Genomic DNA, 24,867 nt, shown 5'->3' with positions numbered 1-24,867 from the left:
GGGATGTTGCTGGGAGATTCTATCTTCTGGAAATGTCAGAAGTCTCATCAACTTGACTGCCTAAATATGAATTGAAGAGAGATGACAGTAGACATCAGCGATTAGGGTAATGCTCAGGGCCCTCATCCCTACACGAACTACAGGTAACCAAGGAATGTTAGAGTGTGAGTGATAGTCTTCACCAGGGAAGAGCACACCAGATGGGTATCCAGCACCAAACCGTGAGCCCTGAAAACATGCAAGCAACATACAAACTGAAAAAGTTGTATTTATTATATATTGTAGATACATATGTGTATCCATATCCTCAAGTAGATAGTTACATGTACCATGTGTGTCTGTGTAACAACAATTGGTGAAAAATAAGGCCATGAATGTGAGAGAGCAGAAGGTACATATGGAAGGGTTTGTAGGGGGAAAAGGGTAAGGGGGGATTTAATTATGATCTCAATAAACAACAACAACAAAACAACCTATAGTCAGTATTGTAATTCAATATAATCACTGATACATAACACTGAAATCAAGTACACGTTATGTAGATTTTTTGCCATTAGAAGCTCCCATCCTAAGCATTAATGAACATCGTTGAGCAAGTGTCCTTGTGGAATGTTACAAGATTAACATTCTAAGATTACAGATCATACTTTGAAAATCCATAGTCCTCAAGTCATGCTGTTCTAAGAACTGGGTTTTTCTTATAATGGAAAAATGTTGATTATTTTAAGTCTATACCTACTTCTTATAGTGGTTTTCCATTTAAAATAGGACATGAAGACACTAGACACTCTCAGGGATGGAGCAATGGGCAATGTGTGTGCTTACATCTCTAAGGAGAGCTGAGTTTAGAAAACAAAGCAATCCAGAATCACTCTACAGCCATTGGATGAGGACTCTCTGGCTTCTAGCTACTCCCTTCCATCCTTTTGACACATCAGAATAAACTCCACTGCATAATACAAGCTTACCAATAGCAAGAAGAAAGGAGCTAATGGAAGTCCAGGTAAATGAATGACTTTTAGCCTGCTTAGTGACAAATAACATATGAGTCCTCTTCATGAGCATGGCACACTCATGAATGTACCATGACAAAAATCTCAGCACTGAGAAGGGAAAGGATGCTTAGATGGACTGTCACTGGGTATATCAAACACAGTGTATGGCAGGCCCTATGCCCAGGGTAGCTAACCAACATAAATAAAATGTTTTGTTTTGAGGTGTCTATTTAGTCTTGGTATTTTTTTGTCTTGATTTAAATTTTTATTGTTTGGGTTGGTTTTTAAGAGTGTGTGTGGGGAGAGACAGAGAGGGAGAGACGGGGTGGGGGGGGAGAGTACACATATGAACATAGGATGTTGACTTTTTAGGGAGGTGAAGTACATCTGAAAGGTGTTGAGAGAGGAAAAAACATGATCAAAATATATTGTATAAAAATTTTTAAGAAAAGAAATCATATTGATAAGAGCTGAGAACCTCTGGCTGCCATGATACATGTATGACCAGCATATGTGGTACTTCTTACCATAGCCTTCCAGAGTGAAGGGAGCATGCTTCAACTTCCTTCGTCAGGGTACTAATCACCCTCAGGGCTTACTCATTCTTCCCAAAACCCCATCCTTAGTACTATGTGGCCTAATGTTCAACATGACCCTTGGAGGGACAGTCACTGTGTGGCAGGTTGTGTCTGTACTGGCCTTTCTTACAAATATAAACCTTGTCTTTTCAGTGAAGGTGAACACTCCTCCATTGCTGTTGGGAGTGAAAACTTCTTTTAATTTTTCATTTTGGAAATCAATTTGGCAGTTTTCAGAAGATTGGTAATAGTTCTAGCTCAAGACCCAAAGATACCATTCCTGGATATATACCCAAAAGATGCCCCAAGATTCCACAAGGACACTTGCTCAATGATGTTCATTCAAGCTTTATTTGTAATAGCCAAAACCTGGAAACAACCTAAATGTCTCTCAACTAAAGAGTGGATAAAGAAAATGTGGTCCATTTACACATTGGAATACTACTCAGTCATTAAAAACAAAGACATCCTAAGTTTTTCAGGCAAATGGATGGAACTTGAGAATATCATCCTGAGTGAGATAACCCAGATCCAAAAGGACATAAATGGTATATACTCACTTATAAGTAGACTTTAGCCATAAACTACAGGATAACCAGCTATAATCAACAGACCCAAAGAAGCCAAATAATGAGGAAGGCCCAAGGGAAGATGGCTGAATCTTCCACAGAAGGGGAAACAAAGTAGATATTGGAGGTAGGTGAGTGGGAACTAGGAGGAAGAGGGGAGGGAGAGGGGAACAGAGCTAGGAGCGGGGAGGAGGTCATATGTAGGGAGAGAAGGGAGACCAGCTGGAAAGGACAATCTCTAGGATGTGCCAGAGACTTGGGATGGGGAGAGGCCCAATAGGGTCTATGGGGGCAACTCTAACTGAGATTCCTAGTAGTAGGGGATATAGATTCTGAAGTGGCCATTTCCTATAGCCAGGCAGAACTCCCAGTGGAAGGATAGGACAGTAATCCACCCACAAAGCCTTTGACCCAAAATGTGTCCTGCCTACAAGATGTGCAGGGACAAAGATAGAGCAGAGACTGAGGGAATGGCCAACCAATGACTGCCTCAAATTGAGACCCACCCATGGGCAAGAACCAATCCCTGATACTATTAATGATACTCCATTATACTTCCAGACAGGAACATAGTATAATTGTTTTCTGAGAGGCTCCACTCAACAGCCAATGGAAAGAGATGCAGAGACTGGCACCAAATCATTAGATGGAGCTGAATCTTAGGTAAGAGTTGGGAGAAGGATTGAGGGACCCAAAGAGGACAGGGACTCCATAGGAAGACCAACAGAGTCAACTAACCTGGATCTTGGGGGGCTCCCAGAGACTGAATCACTAACCAAAGAGTGAGCACAGACTGGACCTAGGCCCCTGCACATAAATACAGCAGATGAACAGCTTCATGTGGATCCCCCAATAAATGAAGCAGGGGTTGTCCCTGAGCCTGCTGCCTGTCTGCCCATGGATCCCACACCCTGAAATGGACAGCCTCATCTGGCCTCAGTGGGAGAAGATGCACCTCATCCCAAAGCAACTTGATGGTGGGGGGTTGACATTCAGAGGGGGGATTCCCCTTCTCAAAAGGGAAGGTAGAATGGGGGGAAGACTTGTGTGGGGGGTACTGGGAGGAGAGGAAGGGCTGGTATTGGGTTGTGAAGTAAATAAATAAATGATTTTTTAAAAGTAGCACAATGAAGAATTGGTGCTGTCAGAATTAGTTATTCTTAATGTTGGTTGTGTGTTCAAAGGCTTGTAACAGTTTCACTTCTTGGTACTGAGGGAGGGTTTCAGTTGAGTCAGACCCAGGAATGCACCTCCCCACCTCCGCAGCTTCTCTCAGGTAGCCAGAGTTGAAAACCACATCATGGAGGGACGGTTCTCCACATTTGCTGTACATCTTAGGATCACCAGGAAGACTTGGAAAAATTCTGACTTCTAGGTCTTTTAACCTCCGAATTATTTTACTCAATGGGACTGGAGTGAAAGTCAGAAATTCGTGGGGGGGGGTATTTTTAATTTTTAGCCCTCTGTTCTACTCATTCTTGATAACTTCTGTGTCCTCTTCAAAGTTCAGGAAGCTTTTACCTCAGATTTACCCCACAGCTCCAGAGTGATGTACAGAACACTGCAGCTTGCCCTCCTAAGAGAACTAACCAGGAAGTGGGTGTTTAACTTGTCTGATGTGAAACTGATCCAAGCCATCATGAGTAAAACTCAGGGTTGTCCCTTGGAATAATCTAAATCAAGTGATTCTCTCTTTTTCCTTCCCAGAAGAAGCAGGAAGCAGCTGGAGTTGTTGATTGACGTGACCGAAATGAGAACCTATGTACACTTGTCAGATTCACATCGTAGAGTGAACACAGTCAGAGCCACTGGATCAAGCCCACCTGGAGCTTACACACTTGTTAAAAACTTGCATATATTCTTCTAAATATTATTCCCCAGTAAGTTTCCATCAATTATATTTTTGTTTCATTTTGTTTTTGATCCAAGTAGTTATTTTTTGTGTCTATATGTGCTTTTTTAATATTTATTTGTTCTTCAATATTTTTTATTCACCTTACATCTGGATCACAGCCTCCCACCCTCCTTGCCTCCCAGTCCTGCCTTTACAAATCCCTCACCCCCATACCCCTTCTCCAGAAGAGGAAAGCCCTCCTTGGGTATTACCCCAATCTGGGAGATCCAGTCCCAGCAGAAGTAGGCACATCCTTTCCCACTGAGGTCCATCCAGGCAGTCCAGAAAGGGGAAGGGGATCCAATGGCAGGCAACAGAGTTAGAGACAGCCCCTAACTCCAATTGTTAAGGGACCCACATGAAGGTTCTTAGTAAGATATGCAAATGTATTTACATTTTCATTGATCTATGACACTATGATCTTGAGAATAAGAGTAAACAGTGGGAAAGTGCATCTTTATCCCGTTTCAAGCCTTGGGGAGAGTTTTTCTCAGGTCATCTTCAGGATGCTGCTAGCTGTAGGGTTAGAAGTTTATCTTGTAAATACTCATTTATCAGATTAGATTAGTGAAATCATGGATTCCTAGCAATACATAATGGAGTTTTATTTTTATTGGATTATATCAACCTTAAAACGATGGTACTGTCTCCTTTTCTTTAGTGAAGTAAACTAGATGCCATCTCCACTTGTCCATAGTAAACCATTTGGTAACACTGTCAATTTCTTTTACATAACTGAATGTGATCTGCAGTTCCATGATTTAGGAATTGTAAATTATTTTCAAGAGAAAAACTGTTCTGTAATTTCCTTGTTGAATGTTGTTTATCAAAATAGTGGTTCTTCTTTATGTGCTGCAAAATTTATTAATAAAAAAAAGTCTTGTAATTTTTGGATCTTGTCAGATTAACCATCTGGGCTTAGGGCTCCCTGAGAAAGTTTTCACAAGCAGATTTTATTCCCTAAATATGTGTAATTATGTAAATAAAAGTTTAGTTATAGAGTTTATATTACAAGTGGCATCTATATATTATGATGTTGTGTTTATCCTTTGTTGACACTGCTAGGTTCTAGTTTTAGAGGAATCTGCTCATGTTACAGCTTTCTCCATTCATAGGATCCACTTGATGTCCATGTGTTTGTTACTCCTGTGTTTAAGGTAGTGTTCTCTCTTTGTATCTCTGAGACCTGTGTGATGCCCACTGGTTTTCCTTCCTGTTCAAGTTTGCGTGTGCTCTGGTTTTTCTTGTTCTGCTTAATTGAAATCTTTTGTGCATTTTAAAAATTATCATCATTTGACTCCCCCCACCCCCAGTGATTGACTCCTTTATTCATTAGGGGATTGGTCACAAGAAGTCACCTGAGGACTTGACTCACTCCTCATCTGCAGCCCCTCCCAGGAGAGCAGAATTAACATCAAAATACAAACAGCACCAGGCTCATCCACAACACTTCCCTTTTCTGTCCACCTAAAGGACTCCATTGTCTCAGATATAAATTGAGCACAACTATTACCATTTTGTAATTTTTAAAGTACAAGAGAGACCTAACACCCAGTCCATCATAGTTGTCAATAAAATAGAGCACTGTCATCTATCCTAACTTAATAGACTTATAATTCTAAACCTGACTTATGTCCTGGCTTTAGATTATATGTCATCTGAAAACCATCCTGTCAAATCTGTTTTCTCAATGCAAATAGCGTGGGTTGGCTATGAGACTATAAGTAGTCTTTCAACCTTGTCAGAAATCCAAGAATGACCAACATTATCTGAAGATATAGGAAGCCTGAGACAGATTGTAGAGGCAGCTGCCTACCTATATAGGCCCAACTAAGTTAGGAATTTGGAGTATCAATCTTCAGCCTTCTAGACCAGGATAATCTGAAAAACAGGAATTATTAAAAACTAGCCTATTATGTCTCAGCAGAACTCAGCTCTCCTAACCTGTGAATTGTGTCCTTTCAAGAACAATACAGGTCTGCAGGAGAGATTGGCAATCTCTGCCCAGTGGTAATTTAGCCACAATGTACAACCTCAGCTGGAGGTATGGATGCTCAGCTGCTTCTTTGAATCCATGAATGGGGAGCTGTTAGGAGCAGAATATGTCTCAACAACAAATGAATAAATAATATTAAATGTCACATCTGTGGATTTCTGATGTTTTTGAAAACCAACTATCAATGTAAAGTAATCAGGACTGTTGTCTGTTAACTACTCTCAGCTATTTCTAATTAAATATCTTGAAAACACCCTAACAATAAACTTAGAGTCATGAATTTGTTATCTGGCCCTTAACTCACAGGCCTAATCATCTCAGATCATGTATAATGACAGTTTTAGAAGGACTGGGACTAAGCCTTGTACTTTTAAAACTTTTGTATCAATAGAAGAAATTTATACCAATGGAAACTTTGATTTTCCATCAAAATAAATTCTGTACCAAAATAAGAAATTATGACTTCAACTTAGTAACAATTATAAAGATTTCTACCAAATGAGATTATGGCTATACAGCCAATTCTAGTTCTTTCCTCCCTGTTCCAATTATGACCATTTCTACATTCCCTAGAAAGACAACCTTAGAATAACCACTTCCAGCCCCAAAGCCCAGGGAACTGGGGAGACGACTCTTCATAACTTCTTCAAGCTGAATATGGACGTTGAGATGTTTTCAAAGCGGGGAGGAGGGAAAATGGGGAAGGCCACACCAATAATTGTATTAGTCTCTAATGTTTGTGTCCTGATTGAATCTGGCTGAAAGTTCAAGACATCAGGAGTTCAAGCAGGTCAGTTCAGCATGTCTAACAATGAGACTCACCAAGGCTGTATATTCTGTAATATACAAATCTCAAAACAAAATTTTAGTATCATCAAGATAACTTTTTTGTTTGATTTTCTGGAATCTAGTTCTCTGGGCGTCTCTCTCTATCAAATCTGATCCATATTACTCTGGAAGGTGTATAGACACCAATCACCTTTTCTAAAAAGGCAAAGACAAAACCTTTCTCCCAAATCAGCATATCCCTGAGCCAGTAACCAGATAAACCTTTATATTGACCTCTTCCAGAGGAATAATATAACCACAAAACTCAGAATCACACCCATTTTGAAAGTTAAAACAATCCAAAACAAATGAAGTAAACTAAAATACTGTATGTGCCTATTCTTAGGCCTTTTCTATTTTGCTAAGCATGATAGTAACCCAAGATTCCCGCGGAGCCCATGTTATACATAACTTGAGTATCCTGTGAGGCATATTAGAGCAAAATATCTTTATACCATCTTTAAAACAATTGATTCACACTTTTATCTATACCAGCTTATAAGCAGGCAGCTAGTCAAAGCAGGATTTAAACCCAGAATTTCTGTGGAACCTAGGAAGGATTTATATAAAGATTGTGTCCAACTCATGTGGGGAATTTTGCTTGTGGTTCAGAATTAGGATAGGGAAAAGTGTAGTCACTGACTTCAAGTAGAAAGAACAGTGATAATTACCTGCTATGACAGGTATTAATTAATAATGTCTGTGGCTCCAGGCAGAGAGCCGAACAGAAAGATGGTATAACAAGATGGCTGCTCTAGGCAGAGAGCCGAGCAGAAAGATGGCATGTTGCTCTAATACGTTTTATAGGTTACTCAAATTCTGTCTAATGTGGGCTCTACAGGAATTCTGAGTTTAAATCATTTCACTTTTCTTAGGAGTGATGGGCTTTTCTTATTCTAGACGTTTTAGGATTTAGATGAAAACATTGCCCATTGCATTTTTCTTTTCTCATAAATAGCATCCAGACATGATTTCCTGCTAAGTAACTATGTTCCTACTGTGAACTATGAAATTTTTTCTTTGTTATAATTCAGCTCGGAGTATTGTTGTATTTCCGTTATACTTTTTCTTTGTGTTGTTTGAGTACTTTTCTTGCTATAATGTGTTGTAATTTCTTCTTGTAGTAAGAGATGCACTTACTGACTCGTGTCCCCTTTGCCGAGGCGTGTTTTATGAACCCACACACAACTGAATTTGGCCGGTGTGCCAAGCATGCTGCTTTTTGATGATTCTTGACTGAGTTTATTAGTTTATTAGTTATTAAGTCTCTGGAGTCCTACTAAAGTGACCTGATAATTCCACCAGTTACTAAATGTGTGTGTTAAAATCCCTACTTGATTATAGTCTGATCAATATCCTTTTTTAGTGGTATTAATTTCTGACTTATGTGTTCAAACCTCTTATTTTCTTGCAGATTGATATCTCCATCACTATGAAACTTCTCTCTTTATTACTTATGTATCTTGTTTTAACATCTATTCATCTATTATGGTAATTAAAGAGTCATTTTTCTTTCTTGTACTTTCAAATCCAGTCTTCAAATTTAAGTGTATCTCATATAAGTAAACCATTGTAGATATTTCTGACTTTGCATTGTGTTTTCAGTAATCCCAGTCCTTCATTTGGAATATTTGATTCATTTACATTTTCTTGAAATCACTTCTATGTCTTCCCGTTTGGCTCTCCTGTGTTCTCCTTGTCCACATGTACCAGGTTTTCATTACTTGGTTTCCTTGTTAATTTGTTTTCCATTCTTTAACTTTTCTCTAATGACTCTTGTGGAGATGGCAGCTCACATTCTGGACACAGTAATCTGAAGGAGGTGATTTTTTTTGGTGTTTTCTGGATAATGCCAGGACCCAATAGCTTTTACATTCAGTTTTTCCTCTTTGGCTTCTTATTTTTGTGTTTTCATTCTTCACACAGTTTCTATTCTGAGGGACCAAGCATCACCACCACCTTCTGAGTCCTCAGTACTTGCCCTTCGAGGTGTCAGTGCTTTCTTCTCAGTCTTTGCCTCTGAGGAATGCTTATGTCTACCTGGAGTTGTTGGCCTAGTGGCAGAAATTGATCTCAGGGTCAGTTTTCATAAATTGTGCTCATATCACATTTTAAAATACAAGATTCCACTATTTTTCCCAGCCCAGCCTAGAACTCATAATTTTCCTTGGGAGAGACCTGAGACCTTTAGTATAGAGTTGAGATTATAAGTATATACCACCATGGCTAGCTATGTCACGTTACTGTGGTTTTAAAATACTTTTCAATTTGAAAGAGCTTTAGTACATAAAAATTAATGTAAAAAGTAGTAGATTTAATTATGGCATTTTCAAAAAGAATTTGTTTTTGTTATCTCTCCTTTTCTACCTTGCCCCCATTCTCTCACCCCTTTGTGCCCTTCCGTGCCCAGCAGCCTCGTTGTCACATTCACGTCACGCGTATCCCACCTCCTTCCTCAGTACCTCTTTTCCCTGTTTCATAGCCTCCTTCCTCATTCTGTGGCCTATTACCATCCTCACAGCGTACACAGATTACACCAAATGTAGGATCTGCAGGTGAAAGAGAACATGCAGTATTTATCTTTCTGAACCTGTCATATCCCACTTAATATAATATTTCTGCTTCCATTCATTTTCCTACAAATTTTATAATTTGGGTTTTTCTTATGGATGACTGGGATGCCATTGTGCATTCTGCTACATTTTCATTATTCATCCATCTGTCAATGGATATATAAGCTAATTACATTTTCTTGCTATTGCCAATAGAGCAGCAATGAAGATGGATATGTAAGTACCGCTGTGACAGGATAGAGAGTTTTTTAGGTGGATGCTAAGAGGACATATGTTAGTTCTAATTTTAGCCCTTGAGAAGTATGCCCACTGGTTTCCATAGTGGCTGCACGATTTTACACCACCACTCCCAAAGTACAAGTGGCCCTCTTAGCAGACTTTGTTGTCTTTTGCTCTCTGGATTATGGGCATTCTGACTGGTAGGAGTTGGCATCTTACCAATCCATTAGTTGCCAGGTTTTGTTTTTTCTTGTTTAATTTTTGCAGTTGGTTGTGTATTATGCTTGTTTAAGTCTAGTTGCCTCTTTCTCCTCTCCTATAGGCTGTCTGTTTGCTCTGTTGCTGGTTCCCCTGGCTGTGAAGATTTGTAATTGATGTAATTTCATCTGTCAATTTTCAAGGTTATTCCCGTACCATTGGATTCCTGTGCAGGAAGCTCTTGTCTATGTTTATATCTTGAAATATTTTTCCTGTTCTTTTTTTTTTTCTAGAAGTTCAACACTTCATATCTTAAGGTCTTTGATCCACTTTGAATGGCCTTTGTGGTGGCTAAGAGATACGGATCTAATTCCATCCTTCTGCAGATGAATATCCAGTTTGTGAACTCCATTTGTTGAATTGGTTGCCCTTTCCCACTTTATTTTACACCTTTATCAAACTTCATGTGGCTACAGATGTGTGGGTTTGTTCCTGGGCCCTCTGTTTGCTCCCGTTGACTACACGTCTGCCTTTGCCGCTGTGACTCTGAAGTGTCGTTTGAGGTCAGCTCTTGGGACACTGCCAGCAGTGTTCCTTCTACTTGTGTTTTTGTGTTGCTTCTACATTCTTATATTTTCCCAATCCTGTGAATAATGCCATTGCAATTTTTGACAGGGGTTGCTTTGAATTTATAAATTATTTTCAGTAAAATAGTAATTTGATTATATGAATTCTGCTGGCCCAGAAACATGGAAGGTCTTTCCATCATCCAGTGTCTTCCCGTTTCCCTTTTCAGTGTAAAAATGTTTCCATGTATGTCTTTCACTTGGTTAGGTTTATTCCTGGGCCCTTCCTTCTTTCCTTCCTTCCTTCCTTCTTTCCTTCCTTCCTTCCTTCAAAGCATTGTCAATAAAATGCTTGTCCTAATTTCTTTCTCAGAAATGTGTTGTTGGTGTATATGAAAGATATTTTGTATCTTGAAACTTTAATAAAAGTGTTTATCAGAAGGCTTTCTAATAGAGTCTGTAGTCTTTTAAGTATACACTCACATCATCTATAAGTAGGGAGAATTTGATTTCTTTTATATTTTTTATCTCTTTTATATCTTTCTTGTCTTATTTCTCTAAGACTTCAATAACTGTATTGAAGTATTCTAAGACTCCAATAGCTTTAAAAGAGTAAAGAAAATCAGACAGCCATGTCTTATTCCAGACTTTGATTAAAAATGAAATGCCCAGGGTACTTTTTTTTAAATCATTGAGTGTAATGTTAGCAATGGGTTTGTTTTGTATAGCTCTATTATTTTGAGATGTACTCTGTCTATTTCAAGCTTCATCAGGACTTTTATCATGAGAGTACCTTGAATTTTGTGAAATACATTTTCAGTATCTATTGAAATGGTCACATGTTTCACTTCATTTTTTAGGATTTTATTGGAGACACTTGTAGACCCACAGTTATTCTCTTTAGCACTTAAATATGCAGTGCTATTTTTTGTTTTCTATTATTTCTGTTGAGAACTTATTAACCAACCTATCGATCCTTTTGAAGGTAATTTTTCCCTCTGATTAAATATAGTTTAAGTTTGTGTTCTAGGAATAGTTATCTTTACTTTTGAATTTTTCTTCTTGAGGTTTGAAGAACTTAATGATCTATGTCTTAAAGACCTTTCATTATTTGGAATAGCCTCTTTAAAATTGTTATACTATTTATTCATGTATGAACACAAGTGTGTTCGTATGTATGTATATGTGTTGGAGGACATATGTATGTGCAGTGATGTACCTGTGGTTGGCAGAGGACAACGTACAGAAGTTGCTATTCATCTTCCAATATGGAGTCCCAGGAATCAAAGTCAAGTTGTGAGGGTTGGTGGCGGGACCTTTACTTGCCCTGGACCATCTTGTAACCCTGGAGTCATGCACTTTTATCTCTTCAGATGCTACTGAGGCTTCATTCCCTGAATCCCTTCTGGAGACTCCAGGCACACATCTCTTGGCTGTTTCCACTATGGGCATGTCAACATCTATTCTTCCGTGTACTCTGCTCATCAACATCAGGATATTGGTTTATTCTACTTTTAAGCTTGTGCGTTTAATCTCATAAAGACCTGTTGTTAAATCAGTACGCTGAGTTACTATCTTGACATTTAAAATATTTTAATATATTTTCATTACATTCTTCTATTTCATTGACCAGATTAATTACAGTTACTTCACAGTCCTTAATTTCATAATCATGGAGTGTTTTTTTTTTAAAAATATGATCCTTAGAACATAAGCATTTATGTATTTATTCGTTTATTTCCTTATTATGTTCTTGACACACATTTGTAGTATAACACACATTTGTAGTATAAGCTGGCCTTAGCTGCTCTTGCCCAGGCCTCCTGATACACTTAAAACATATAGTGTGCCACTAAGTGTAGCTTCTGGGTAATATTTTTTATTGAAGTCTAGATATAATACATTAAAAAAAAACATAGAGACTCCTGACCATATTTTTTCTCTAGCAAAATTTACGCTTTCTTCTCTGGGTAGACAATAAAGACTGGGCACATATACCATGTAGCTTAGGGCGTGGCTTAGCTCCCACTGGGTGAGGCTGAACCTCTCCACAGCAGTGTTTGCATGATGTGGCTGAAGAGTCCTTAATTCTCTCATTTTCCAATCAGTCGGAAACTCACAGCTTTCTTTTCTTCATTTTCCACCTTCTACAACCTCAGAGCTTAGGTGATCCCGGGTGAAATCTCCCATGTGGGTCTCTGAGACTTTAGCAACCTTTTCTAGTCAAGAATTGCCCCCCTTAAACCTCTAGTGTTTCTATGTCAGTACTTCAAGACCCCAAGTTCTGTTGTTTCTCTCCCTCACTGGCCTTCCCTCCAGGCAAGTCAGAGAGTCTAGAACCAGAGCTGGCAGAGTTCAGCATAGACTGCAGCTGGAGCCCCTCCGCTGTTCCCAGCACGGGCAGCTCACCCTCAGAGATGCCTGCACCTCAGCCTCCCTTCGAGGTTGCTCCAGTAGGTTACTGCCATGTGTAATCGGATGTTTTGTGTGTTTCCTCATCCTCCTTTGAGCCTGCCCATTGGCTGCACTAGTGTATCCATAGCAACTCTATCATACTCTAGAGTGGACCTTCATTTTTCTCATTGCCCTTTCCATTGAAGACAGTGTGCTCGTAACCCCTGAACTCCCATCACTAAGGAAGCAAAGGCAGGGGAATTGCTGCAAGGAAATTTCAGATGACACAGAGAGCTGTATAACAAGACACTGTCTTTTTAAAAGCCCAACTTTCTATACATTGTTGAATAAAGTCACTTAACAATATTAAACTAAATTCTTATGGCAGACATTAGTTTTGGAAAAAATCTAGCAATTCTCATTTAAAGGAAAGAGAATTTTTAATGTTTGTAATTTAAATATGGTCTTTAAATTTTTAAAGAAATTACCAGTAATATAACAAAACCTCAATTTTCCAGGAAGTGGATCTTACTTAACACACAGAAAACATGTCATCTTTTCTTCTACATCCTAGGCTTATTGTTAGCTCTGTGGTAGGGAAACACCTTTCTGGATGCAGAAATGGGGAATGTGGAGACAGAAAGTTGTCTGCTGGCTCTGGTCCTATTTCTGGGTCTGTGTAGAGAAGTAGTTGAGATCCTGCTGTCCTTATTAAGTGAGAAGATCCCAGACAAAGAGCACAGTGGCAGTTAGGTAAGCCTCTGGAGTATGGATGCCAAGTTCGAATCATGAGTAAGTCATAAACCCCAGTACATGTAAACAGCCAGAAAAACAGAAGGTCGGAGCCAACTCACCAAGTAGGTTATTTCCCTACGAATTATGGAATCCTGTGTCTCCTGTCATCCCTTATTTAAAGCATCCCCACCATGCCTGTTTCTAGTTTTTGATTGTGTATTCTTGCAATGTACAGGAGTGGACCAAGGGATGCATATGTGTGAAAGTACATATTCTGTTATTACCAGGTTGCATACCACTCCACCTACCCCCCTCTCACATGCATTAATATGTAAAATAAAGCTTCAGTACAGCCTCGGATCACTCCTGCTAGCACGAAAGAAGGAACTAGAGATTGCTGACTCATCAAGTCATCCTGGCCAGGGAATTCCAGTGCCATTTCAGGCTCTGCCACCAGCATGAGCTCCCTAGCCCCTCCCAATTTCACAACCTCATTTAACATTTGGAGCTTCACACATATACCACACACACACACACACATACGCACACACACACAATCACATACCACACAAATACCAGGTTATCTACTCTAAAACCATCTAGCCATACATACACACCATAGACACACACACCATATACACTCCACATATAACATATACACATATACATAAACACACGATACATAATACACATTCACGGTATAGTATATACACAACATACACACACACACACACACACACACACACACATATATATATATATATATATATATATATATGTATATATATATATATAAAATCAGGTAAAATGGCTCAGAGGGTAAAGGCACTTGCTGCCAAACATGATAACCTGAGCTGTTTCCCTGAGACCCACATGAGAGAACTGACTTCTACAAGTTGTCATGTGATCTCCTTGTATATGCAATGTGTATGGGTACACACACACACATACGTATACATACTCTCATACACACATACACTCATATAGACATACACACTCATAGACACACTCATGGGGGTTTTTTTGGTATTTATTTATTTATTTATTTATTTATTTATTTATTTATTTGGAATCTTTGTGACTTACTTGTTTCGCCCCGCTCCTCTGTTGGTACTTGGGTGTCAGCCCACTCTATTCTTGACCCTTATAATCCTAAATTCTTATACACAGATTCAACCAGCCACAGATCAAAGTGCTTAAGGAAGAGTCCTGCCTCTATTGAACATGCAGTTTTAACTGTCATGGTTCCCTAAATAATACAGCATGGTGTCTTTTTGCAGCATCTTTGCAGAACATTTACGTGGCATTATTAGATATTTCAAATTTTTGAGGATCTCACTGTGTGGCTCAGTTTGGTCTCATCTTCAAAAATCATCCCAGATGTGAGGCTCAGAGGTACAGCACACCCTGTGCTGGAGAAGAGTAATGGACATGGGATGGGCACAGGCTGCATGCAGACGTGCAGTTTCTGTCCATCCACAGCCTGAGGTATCTGCAAAGCAGCTGCAGGCATCCTGGGGTGCACGCTGAGGAACATAGGTCACTGGTGCTCTGCGAACGTGCTATTTCTCTGTACCTCCACAGTCTGCTTACATCATGCATCTTCCTGGAAGAGATCTACTGTCTGCCCCTTGGCTCTTCCGATCTGTTTATGGTGATCTACTTATTGTTAGTAATCTCTTTCTCCTATGCCTCACTTTCTGCTAAACACTTCTAGTCCCAGCCAGATGTGACCTTTCTTCCTTTATAGTGCTGGAACACCGGGCTTGCATCTCTCCTGGGACTGTTAGTATAATCTGTGTTGAAGAAAAGTTGCCTGTGTGCTTCTGTTATCCCTCTTATTAACACAGACAGCTTTTTGAGGAAAAGAACTATGGAACTTTTAAATCCTTAGCTGGGCTAACCAAAGTCTTGCAAATACTAGTCAGCTAATAAATATTCATTAGGCTGAGTGATGATGATGATGATGATGACGACGACGATGACGATGGCGAGGTGTGACTTCTGTTTTCTCATTGGGATACAACAACGAGGCATTCTGTCTCTTCACCTTCCTTTAAACATTGCAAACTGCAAAACAAGGAGTTAATATTTAGAATAAATGAGGAACTCAAAACAATAGTCAAAAATAAATTTCAAATTTTTAAATGGCTAAGAAGCAACTTTCCTTTGAGAACCCCACTCCTATGCTCTTGGGGATGGCTCCCTGCTCCCACTATGCTTAAAATCCATATTAAAATCTCTTATTAAACTCCAACTGTGCTTCAGTAATAAAAATAACCTGGACAAAAGACTTCAGTAGACATTTCTCAGAAGACCACCATGTGATTCATAGGCAGAAGAAAAAAAATGGAGTCCCACTAACCATCATAGAAACGTGTGCTGATACCACCACCTTACTCTAAGGATGGCTGTTCTCAGAAGACCGCTGGTGCTGATACAGATTTGGGGAAAAGTGAACTTTCACAAACAATGTTCACAGGAACGTGGGTTTGTTAGTGAGTCCAAAAGGAAACTTGAGCTGCTATATGCCCCAGAAGTCACACTGCAGTCACACATACATACATTACATACATACATAATACATACATACCTGTGTCCATGGAGAAGAGACCTCTGCATCCCCATGGTTTTTTGCAGTGCTATTTACAGTAGCAAAGGAATTGAAAGAGTGTTAGTGCCCTTCACACAATAAATAAAGAAAATGTGGAATATGTGTATTCCACATAAGCCAAGGAATACTATTCAGCCATATAAAATGAAATCTGAACATTTGTGCTGATGTGAACTACAGATCAGTATGTTAAGTGAAATAAGCCAGGCACTGAAAAAAACCAACATTGCATGGTCTCACTGGCATGGGAAATTCTAAACCAGCTAAGGAGTGTGGAGCATCAGCGAATGTGGAAAGCCAGAAGAGTAGGTTCCGAGGCACAGACAGGAGGATACTCTGGCATGCAGTTGCACTATACTGTGATTATAACTAAAAGTAGTAAATTATAACTTTAAAAATGCCCAAAGAAAGGATTTTTAATAGTCTTGCCACAGAGAAATATAACTCTTTGGGAGTGTGTGTGTATTGACTTTGACTTGAGTATTCCACAGTGGGCAAATGTATTGAAGCATAAGCATGTATGTATAATTTTTGTTAATTAAGGAAAAATCTTGCCATATTAGTAGACATTTTTTTCTTTTAACCTTAGGAAGCCTGACATATTTTGAGTATCCTGACATACTTTGGTTTTGCCTATTTTCAAGAGGAGGGCACAAACGTAGTGGAGACCACCTTACGTTTCTCTTCATCACATGCACCTCTCTCTGCCATCATCTTCTGCAGACCATTGGAAATCCAGATTCTCAGGCCCCACTTCAGACCTGATGCCCCGGAAATTCTGCAGCCCTAGTGAAGTGTGCGTTATAAGCCTTCCAGACACAGGGGCTTAAGGAGCATGGCTACTCTCATTGGTCTTTTAATTAAAGTTATATCATAAATAAGCTCTCTGCTTTGTGTCTTGATTAAACACACACACACACACACAGAGACAGAGAGAGAGACAGAGAGACAGAGACAGAGACATATAGAGATCCTGCTAGGTGCCAGTACCTTCAAGTTGGTGAGGAACGTGGAAGGAACATAGATATCCAAGTTTGCCCTGTCTGGGCTCCCATACTGACTGTGATTTCCTAGTGTCCCTTGCAGGTGAGATATGTCAAGAATCCTGTGTATAATTAGCCAACTAGATTGGGGACTTCAATGGCTGTCTGGACTCCGCATTTATTGACCTTGTACTCTTGTTGCCAAGTGACAATCAGTGGAGAGTTTTCATAGGATAGATATAATAATTATATGATAATATACTTTCTATGACTACTCAAAGTTGATTAATCTTGAATTTCACACTGAAATAATTTGTTTTTTAGTTACAGAAATAGAGATCCAGTCACATCAAAATAGAACTGTGTTACAATTAGAAATTGCATTTAAAAGAATACTGTATTTGTAGGCAGTGCACGGCAAGGGAAGTTGGATATAAACACCATGAATTTATCCCAGGATTAAATATGTAGTTGAGATTCTGAGTAATTGGACTTTTCTGTCCTTTCATGAAATTATAACTACAAAATCCACCAATCTCCAACCAGAATTTCCTAAGAAGTAATTTAGCAAATGTCTGTATACATGTCCTATATTGTTCCATATATGTGAGCATATTATACATTCATGTGTGTATCAAGTTCACATATGTGTGACACATATGCAGATACACATACGTGTGGAAGTCATAGGTGGACATCAGATGTCTTTCTGTATCTCTACTGAGATGAAGTCCCTTCTTAAACCTAGGGCTTGCCAATTCTGGCTAGCTTGTCTACTTGCCCAGGGTGCCCACAGTCTGTGCCTCTTGAGTGACACTATAGGCAATGGTCATGCTTGCTTGCTCTGTGGATCTTAATCCCAGTCATGATCACACAGCTAGGGCCATTTCCCTGGCCCAGATTTCCCATATAGACTTTAACATTGTTTTTTTTTTTTTTTCCCTCTCAGTATCTTGCAAGCAAGGCAAGGTTAATAATGACAAGATTTTCTGTAAGCTTTGGCCTACAATGGTCATGAGAACCTAGATTGCAGTGCTCAATGGTATTGTTTAGTAAATGTGCTTTTCAATCATCTTATTACCATGGAAGGGAAATAAACTGGACTAAACTTCCTGTCCATCCGCTATGACTAACAAGGACCATCAGTTATCTCAATAAGAACTAATTCCCAGCAAGAGCAGGGTTATATCTTACTCATATAACCATGTAGATCTCACTAAACGTAGAGACTTTGAGCATCTCAATGTGTAAAGTATGGTCTGGTGTAGATATATGTTATAGGTGATACAGGTACCTGGAGGAAGTGAAATTTTATGTTCCTGTTTATTTTCAATCATATTCAGTTTTAAAAAATTAATTAAATTATAATTAGCTTTTGCAGTAATTGGCCTCCAGCAGTTGGCAGAGATGAGTTTATGGGCCAGCTGGAAGAAAGCAGCAATAAGACAAAAGGTGACTGAGGAGAGCAAGGGTTCTGGGGAAGACTCGCTTCGCTTTTCTTCTGCAGCAGACTTGAGGGAAAGGAGCCCTCAAGGCCTGCACTGTGTTAGTTCTAGAATCATTGTGACCATACATGGTTACCATCTTAAATGAGTTTCTATTGCTGTGATAAACACCATGGCCAAAAGCAAGTTGAGGTGGATTAATTTTAACGTAGTTGATCACAAATGAAAGTTGGGGCAGTGCTCAAACAGGGCAGGAACCTGGGGTCCAGAGCTTTGGCCATGGAGGAGTCCTGCTTCCTGGTTTTCTCTCCCTGGCTTGCTCGGCCTGCTTTCTTGGACCACCAGCCTAGGTGTAGCACCACCAACAGTGAGCTGGGCCCTCCTATAGAAATCATCAATCAAATAAATACACACAGGCTTTCCCACAGGCCAATCTGGTGGGGCCAATTTTTTTTTTTTTTTTTTTTTTTTTTTTTTTTTTTTTGCAGTTCCAGTCCCCTCTTTCCAAATGACTCTAGCTTGTGTCAAGTTGATATAAAATTAACTACCCTAATTATGATTAAAAATATATTTAACAGTTCCCCCAAAATGTAACATATGCTGGTGCTTGGAGTTTATTTGGTTTCCACAATCTGATGGTAATCCCCTATTGCTGAAAATATCTTATACTTAGGTCACAGACCATGGATAAATGGAGCTGGTATTCACTGAAAGCTTTACTCACTAACCAGGATGCAGAATGCTGGAAGGTGCGGTGCAAACTGTTGAAAGGGAAGAGTAGTCAATCGATGACAACCTCCCAGAAAGATCACCTACTGGTGCAATGGTGACCCAATGTTATGGGAACAAGCAACCACTTCTAAACATTGGATTTAAGGATTTAAATGGAACTCATGCCTGACACCATTACTATGACTGCAAACCTGAGATTAGATCGGTCATGGCCCTACATGAAAGCCTATTACTTATTCTGCTAGAGGAACATAGCATTAAAATGGCTCTTAACTGCATATTGTTATCCCCATGGATACCATTTTACCCAGGAGATTAAAATATTTGGAAATGCAGGCAGCACTATCAGTTATTAAAATACACACAAGGGGAGGGAGTGGTTTTGTTTGCCTGTATTAAGTGAGCACAATTAAATTATACTCAAATGAGCCAATATGGCGTTTTCAGACATGGAGATAACAAACCATTTCTGTTCCCTTATCCCCTCCTCTCCCTTCCATAACCCTGGGAGTCCACCTTTTTCATGTCTACACAGACAGACAGATGGACACACACACAGAGATACACACATAAACACACACAGAGTTGTACACAGACACACACACAACAGATAAACACACAGAGAACACAGGCACACACACACACAGACAAACACAGACCCACACATGCACACACTCTGAATTACAAATATGAGAGAACGCATGCAGTATTTGTGAGTCTGGCTTATTTCACTTAACATTGTGACCTCCACTTCTACCATTTTCCTTTAGGTGATATCTTTGCAGTCTCCTTTGTGGCTGAATGAGACTCTATTGCACTTCCTTTACCTGTTTCCTCCTCTGGATGCCTAGGCTGATTCCACAGTTGGCTACCAGAACAGTGCAGCAATCTATATATTGAGCTGACTTTGATTCTCAGTCATATACCCAGACGTGGTGCAGCTGGATCATATTGTAGGATAGAAAGGGATATTAATTTAGACTCAGGATCTGTTTCCAGTGAGGCAGAGGGATCCCTGCTTCCAAGTTCATTTATTGCTCTTCACCTTTCTGTCTCTCCAAACAAGACAACTGTTTGTCATGTAAACTCTCAGGAACCATCTCTCCCCACCGCCCTACCCCACCCCACACGTCATAACCAGTTGCTCTCCTTTAGATGTCCATATTTTCATCTCCAAAGAAAGAATAAATCTGTTTAGCAGGCAGCTTCAAATCAGCAGTCTGGCTGGTTATCTACTGTCCACCTTCCGGTTCCGGTTCCTGCTTCCTCTGCTTGGTGCACGTGGAAGGCTGCAGGGTCTCGGGGTCATCTGTCTTCCTGTTTCCAGCTGAAGAGACAAACTTCACAACCTGTCTTTCAGTGTGACTGGCCCACAGGCAGCAAGTTCTCTTCTTGTGTTAACTTTGGCTCTTTTTTTCACACTGCCTTCTTTCCTTTTTCCAGTTTATAGTAGTTTGGGGCATTAGAAATAATTTCCTAATGCGTGTGTGTCTGGTCGGTGTTCTGGATTGCTTGTTTGTTTTTTGCTAAGAGTAAAGCAGTCTTTACCATTAGAATGAATCTAAAAGCAATTCCTTACATTTCAACTCAGGCTATGCTGCCTATTTAAAATGAGCCTTTTAGAAATAACTTATTTTCATTATTACTGTGCAGAGTAACAAATGACCTGTTAGTACATTTTGAAATCTAAAAACCTCAATTCTTATTTTTGGGAGCCAATACTCACCTCCCTGAAACTCTTAATCTGGAGACTGACTTCCCAGAGACAGCAAAAATCCAGCTGTTAGAGATATCTCTGTCCTCTCAAGTAATGTTTCCTGTCCTGCATGCTTGAGAGAAGCCACTTATAGCATGGGGAATATAGCTTGTTCCTTAGTCTCTACACCCGTTTCCTGAAGCATGGTCAGCTCTCAGGCTGAACTCCCTTCCTTGTTTACACCTTTGGAGGGCTTCTCCATCTCACACTGCTGAGTCAGACAGGATACTGGTATTGTCACTCCACCTTTGTACAACTATTTTTTTTTATATAGAATTAATATCTCCTTCTTTATATTTTTATTTGCTTGGTTTCTATGTATCAACCTCTGGCTAAGTTCTCTTGTGTTGTAACATGTCAAACAACTAAATACATTTCCAGAGGTTAAACACAGCCAGTAAATGAACTCTAGAGAATTCTCTCCTACAACTTTCAATCCTTTTGCTCAAGGGGGACATTGCTATCTAAGGATGCCGCACAGATGCTGTTCTAGAACCTCCTTTCTCTAACACCTGGGATGTCTGTTGTCTCCCACATCTTGTTTCCTGTATCTCAGGCCTTCCTTTTCTTCAACAGCTTCCTCTTTCTTGAAGAGGCCATTCTCCAGGAGGGAAAGAGCAGCCATAAAAGATATTTTTTTTTTTGAGCTTTTGAATTTTTAAATGCTTGTCAGGATTGATTGACAGCATGCCTGGGTTGAGTATTTTAGGTTTGAAACAATTTCTCCTGAGCATTTTGAAGGCATTTCTCAGCTGCCCTCTGGCTTAGGGCATGGTCTGTGGGACAGCTGATGTTTCCTGATGTCTCTGTGGGCAGTTTTCCATAGCTTGTTTGTTCCTCTCAGGAAGATTTCAGGCTGTGGTGTTCCTACAATTCACTGATGTGACATGGGTTTTAAGCCGTTGATTCTGCTACAACCTCCTTCAGACTGGATATTCTTACCCTTATTTTGGGGGCATTTTTTTTTTTTTTAAAAAAAGCCATTTCTTTATTCATCCCCCAGTCCTCCTTCTCTCTCCTCTCTAGAACTTACAGATAATTCCAGTTTCTAATCACACATTTATCGGGCTGTTTAGGCCAGAAGACCCATTTAAAATAAGTATGCTTGCTTATTATGGAGGGAGAAGCCAGAAATGATCTATCTCATACCTCTTGTTCTTATAACGCATTTAAATGAATACATTTCCACTGGCCTTGCACACATGTATGGTTAGCGGTACCACTTTAAGTTATATCAATATCAAGGATACCATGGTCATTAGCAACAATGGTTCCCACCGTGTCTATTTCTGTGCAGCAGGCTTTTCCTTGGACCACAACAAAATCTACCTCCTAGAGCTGTGAATATGAAATAGGTCACGACACATAAAGTTCGGAGAGCAGAGAGGATGCTCTGGGAATGGTAGTGTGTGCCTCCAGTACTGTCAACCACCCACACACATGGGGTTTATATCCTCCTCAGTTTTGAGAAAAGGACAGTGAAGCCCCAAGAGGCTAGGTCCTTGTACAGATGACAGTTCACAAAGTGGAACCAGCTTTTCTGGCTCTGAAGAACATGTTCTCCATTCTGTGATAACATCTGTGGAGATGTTCTTGTCTTCCTTTCTGTGTGACAAGTCAGGGATGGCTCCACAACCACTGGACTGTGGGCTTGAAGATATCCCAAAGCACATGGACAACTCTATGCTCCAAACCAGTGAAATACTTCCTGTCTGGAGGCAAGGACTGGAGTGAAGAGTTTCAATATCAAGACACAACTGGCTCAGTCTGAAATCAAGACTGTGGTGATTTTCAGGTACTGACACACAGGAAGCTTTGCTAATTGACACTTGTGGTTTGTGCAAAAACAACAAAAACGTGCTTCCCCTGCCAGACAACATAAACAAACTGTCTTTGTATTCTTGTGTATGTGTGTGTGTGTGTGTGCTGTTTCTACATGGGAGCACATGTGCCCCCATGTGTGTGCATGTGGAGAGCAGAGGTTAACATCCAGTATCTTCCCTTGAACCTAGAACCTGGCAATTAGATTAGTTACGCCAACTGGCCTGCTTTGAGGTCCCCTGTCTCTGCAGGCATCTGCATGGGTTAGGGGGCTCCAGATGTCAGCTCTCTCATTTGCACCGCAACCCCCCCCCCCCCCCCAGCCATCTCCCCAGCTCCCGTGTTCTGTGGCACTTTCCTAGAAGGAAAGCTCTCTGCTCTTGGTTGTTAAAGCCTCCACTCTTCGCCCACCGTTCACTGCACTGTTGCTCAGACAGAAGCAGCTTAAGGAAGGGAGAGGCCATTTGGGCTCATAATTTGAGGGCACAGTTCATCATGGCAGGGACATCCTGGTGACTGACACTTGAGGTAGCTGGCCAGTTTCAATGCGTAGTGGGGATGCACAGATGGGGGTGCACAGAAAGATGAGGGCTGAACTCAGCTCTGCTCCTCCACTTCTACTCCGTCTGGGACCCAGCACATAAAATGGCACTACCTACATTTAAGGCTGCTCTTCCCATTACAATGAACCCAGTCTAGAGACTCCCTCACAGGAGACAGACTAGCTGACTCCAGATCCTATCGAATTCACAAATCAATATTAACCACCATAGTTGCAAGAAGTCAAGCCCTTTGAAGATCTCCTGAAGTGTCCTCATATGGTGGCCAGAAGCTGTTTGAACACTGGCAGATCCTCAGGGGCTGTCCTGACAGAGTCGGCTCCTCTTTCTGCAGAGGGTGTGGCTTGCTCAGCAAAACTGGGGACCCGTTGACAGTCGAGGGCCCATTTCACTATTCACAGCTTGAACTAAAAATGTTACCATAAGTTAGCTTGAGTAGAGACCAATCTCCACCTTTCTCACCATTTACAAATCTCTATAAATAGCTGATGAAACACCGGAGCAGGTGCCCAAATGGTTCTTATGGCAATGTGATATGTGCCAATATGTGCCAGAGAAAGGAAATACTCTGATTTGAGACCGAGGAAATGCAAGGGAAAAAAAATGTGCAACAAAATGTCAAATGTTGTCATAGGTCTCCCTCCCCTACAGTACCCCATTGTCGTGGAAAGGCAGGTCCCTGAGAACTTCCTGTATTTGATGTCACTGGGAACTGAGCTGAAGAACAGCCATGTGGAAGGAGAGCTCGCCACTCCCATCATGCATTCGGACGTATTGTCCCTAAGACTCACATTAAAGAAAAAGGACTGACCAGATCAGCCAGATTAAATGACTGAATCAACACCAAAGGGAAGGGCTAGATGTGGCCACCACATAAGGAGGCTGAGGCAGGAGGATTATTACACGTTCAAGGACAACCTGGTTTACATAATGAATTCTAGGATTATATAGGAAGATCATATCTCAAAAAAAAAAAAAGAAAGAAAAGAAAGAAAGGAATAAAAAACAAGCAAATTAAATCCAACAATAACAAAGCCAAGGGGAAAGAGAGAAGGTGCTTTCTCAGACTCCCTTCCCATGAACCTGCAATGACCTTATCAGTGAGGAAGCAAGTCATTTAAGTCATACAGAAAACTGCATAACCTATGGGCATGAGCTCAAATTATATTCAGTCTTGGGTTGAATTTAAAGTCTGTGCTATTTGGGTATGGTAGCACAAGCCCTTCCTGGGCTACATAGTAAGAACCCCCCATCTCAGAAAATAGAGCCTATGAAATCCTCACTTGATCACTATGCACACATGGGCATACATATACTCGTGCATACATGCAGCTGCTGCAAACTGAATGACCTGGACAGAGGCAACATAATGTCACCTATAAGAGGAGTGAATTCAGGCTGCAGTATTCAA

General features: G+C 40.3%; 1 long non-coding RNA gene across 6 annotated transcripts in view; it reads left to right on the top strand.

The window, feature by feature from the left end:
• LOC117713933 (uncharacterized) overlaps positions 1 to 24,867 on the top strand; it is a 63,409-nt gene that overhangs the window by 27,479 nt on the left and 11,063 nt on the right. For 4 of the 6 annotated variants that reach the window (XR_013112333.1, XR_013112329.1, XR_013112331.1 and 1 more), the window contains 4 exons: positions 769 to 1,003; positions 1,727 to 2,269; positions 2,704 to 2,805; positions 3,850 to 6,488. This is a non-coding gene — a long non-coding RNA (uncharacterized LOC117713933). Of the gene's footprint in view, positions 1 to 768; positions 1,004 to 1,726; positions 2,270 to 2,703; positions 2,806 to 3,849; positions 6,489 to 16,748; positions 17,031 to 24,867 lie in introns of those variants that run through there. The other 2 variants (XR_004607479.2, XR_013112332.1) reach the window with 2 other exon arrangements.

This window comes from Arvicanthis niloticus, chromosome 8 (assembly GCF_011762505.2).
Source record: "Arvicanthis niloticus isolate mArvNil1 chromosome 8, mArvNil1.pat.X, whole genome shotgun sequence".
Classification (NCBI taxonomy): Eukaryota; Metazoa; Chordata; class Mammalia; order Rodentia; family Muridae; genus Arvicanthis; species Arvicanthis niloticus.
This window is presented reverse-complemented; position numbering and strand designations above follow the sequence as displayed.